The following is a 2,688-nucleotide window of genomic DNA, read 5'->3' as shown; positions in this document are numbered from 1 at the left end:
AACTTGACCTCTCTAGGCATCAGCTTCCTCATTCACAAAATGGGGATATTAACAGTACTAACCTCACTGTTCCTTGTGTATGGTAAATATTCAATAAATAGAGCTGTAATTATTATTATTATTTTCAATAAACTATTTAAAGTCATGGGACTAGAAGAGGGAAAGAATGAAGCACAGGATACCAATGTTAATCACAACCATATCCTCTCATATGTCTTCTGATAGTCTTTTATCAACTCCTTTTCGTCTATGTTGATGAAGTAAAATTTGTTTAACTGTCTATGACCATATTCACTTCCTTTTCTCATCACTCAGTTTCCATACATTCTATATCAACTGATGGCTTCAACCTGGCTTCCCAAAATATTTTCTCATGATTTGGGAGAGGCAGGTCAAGGTACCAAAGAGTCCCTGGGAGGTATGAGAGTAGGCTAAGTGCAGAAGATGAAGGTCAGCCTTCTGGGGAGGAGTGTTCCCAGGGAGCAGAGGAGTAGGGCAGAGGCCCACACTCAAATGCTCGCAGAGACCTGGCAGGAAGCAATGTGTGCATCTGGTTGCAGATGCAGTAAGGACTGCATCTAACGTATCTAATAACTGTCTTTTGCTAATACGTGGGGAATAAAGGTCCAGTGTTGATGGAAAGAATGAATCTTTCTTTCCCCCCAAAGTTGAACATCTAGATTTTTATAAGAAATCTAATATTTTAAGGTTAGCAACTAATTTTTAAAAATTAAAAGATGGGCTTCCCTGGTGGCGCAGTGGTTGAGAGTCTGCCTGGCGATGCAGGGGACACGGGTTCGTGCCCCGGTCTGGGAAGATCCCACATGCCACGGAGCGGCTGGGCCCGTGAGCCATGGCCACTGAGCCTGCGCGTCCAGAGCCTGTGCTCTGCAACGGGAGAGGCCACAACAGTGAGAGGCCCGCGTACCGCCAAAAAAAAAAAAAGAAAACAAGTCTACAGGCATGTTGGAGACAGGAGGTAAGAGGGCAGGGCACAACCTTTAAAAGAATGACATAGCTATTGACGATATGACATAAAGTGGTTCGAACCCATTAGGCCCAAGATGGTGGCAAGATTCAACTTCCAGTAGACCTTGAGCCTCATTATACACTCGTAATATATTAACATGCTAAATGACACACCCACAGGCACCACGATGGTTCTGAGGCCAACCATAAAAGGCCAAAAAGTGGGTGGTGATCCAGTTCCTAGAAATCTCTACCCCTCCCTCCCAAATAGTTAGAATAATCCTCCTACTCATTAGCCTATGGACTAACTATCCCATATTTCTTTGGGGTCGCTCTCGCCTTCTGAGAAGGACCACATTCTGTCTATAGAATGTGTATCTCTGATTTCACTTTACCGTGGCTCTGCTCTTGAATTCTTTCCTGCCTGAAGCCAAGGACCTCACTTGACGGCCTGTTCCAGGGACTCATCTGAGACATGGGGCATGACCATCCTCTTGTACCCTATTTTCCTGCAACCTCTTTACAAAGGTTATTAATAAATTTATTTCTTACCTATCACTTTGCCTCTCACTGAATTCCTTCTGTGCCGAGACATGAAGAACCTGAGCTTCATTAATTCCTGAGACATGTTGCGTGGTTTCAGTTGGAAGACTGTGGGTTCGAGTCCCAACCGAGGGGTGCGGTTTCAGGCTGAGCCCACCAGCCCATGAGCCTGGACTCTGAGACTGTTCAACGTCCCAGGTGCAGACAGCCTCCCAGTCGTCTACACTGGACTCTGGAAGCCACACAGCTGGTTGTAGAAGCAACAGAACTAGAACAGCGCTGACAAAGCCTGAGTAATTTTGTCGTTACAGGCTGAATTTAAGCCTATGTTTCTCCGACAGTCTACGTCCCCTGGTGGCCGACTTCTTGCACCAAGGACTATCACTTACGTGAATTTTGTTTAGTAGTCGCTCAGGGAAACCTTTACTGCAAAGATAGGAAGTGGGAAGCCAGAACGTGTAGGTTTTGTTTTGTTTAGGTCTTGGTTTGTTCTTTCCTTGGAGAACTTCTTTCTCTTTTCTCTCCCTGTTCTCTACTTTTTTCATTCTAGCTTTCCCTTGGTGAGCGCCAAGTTCCCAAACTGCAGAATCCAATTCAGGTGGTCCCTGACGGGCGACACCCTCGCCCTGGACCTATCTCTGAGGATCAACTCTTCTTTGCACGAGGATCTGCTTTCAGCTACGAGTCTGACTGGAGAAAAGCTGATAAACTCACTTCAAGTGTGAATAGCGGCAAAGTCAGCGGCCCAGGGTTTCGAGGTCTAAGAAGGTACTCGAAGTCATCTGTTCCCTCCTGAGGAGGGTTTTGCTGTTCTTTAACTTCTTTAACGTCAAAGTCAACTTCCCATCCCTGGAATTGCAGGGCCCTCAGTGGGTGGCCGGGACAGACCTCCAGGTGGCCTGGTCAGGGAGAGAGGGCCCCTACTACTGAGGGTAAAGGCCAGCAAATGGGGCAAAAGGAGACAATTGGCGAATTTAGGTAAACGGCAGGAGGGGGTTCCTCTGACTCCTTTTGAAACCTTCCCATTAACTGGAAATTAAAAAAAGAAAAAAAGGTACTTTAAAAAAGTGACTCAGGTAGGCCTGGAGAAAGCGAGGAGGAGGGAAACGAAGAATGAGAGGGAGAGAAGAGAACCTGAGGAGGGTCGGAGATAGCGAGGCGGGGGGTGGGGGGGCG

At 46.7% G+C, this 2,688-nt stretch overlaps 1 long non-coding RNA gene across 1 annotated transcript in view; it reads right to left on the bottom strand.

Annotated features, from left to right (window-relative positions):
• Positions 1-866: 866 nt before the first annotated feature.
• Positions 867-2,688, bottom strand: part of LOC113631199 (uncharacterized) — a 25,875-nt gene continuing 24,053 nt past the window's right edge. The window contains exon 5 of the long non-coding RNA XR_003437214.1: positions 867-2,541. This is a non-coding gene — a long non-coding RNA (uncharacterized LOC113631199). The remainder of the gene's footprint in view (positions 2,542-2,688) is intronic.

The sequence above is a fragment of the Aethalodelphis obliquidens genome, unplaced genomic scaffold, assembly GCF_003676395.1.
Source record: "Aethalodelphis obliquidens isolate GAN/ISIS:26980383/991018 unplaced genomic scaffold, ASM367639v1 scaffold31, whole genome shotgun sequence".
Lineage (NCBI taxonomy): Eukaryota > Metazoa > Chordata > Mammalia > Artiodactyla > Delphinidae > Aethalodelphis > Aethalodelphis obliquidens.
This window is presented reverse-complemented; position numbering and strand designations above follow the sequence as displayed.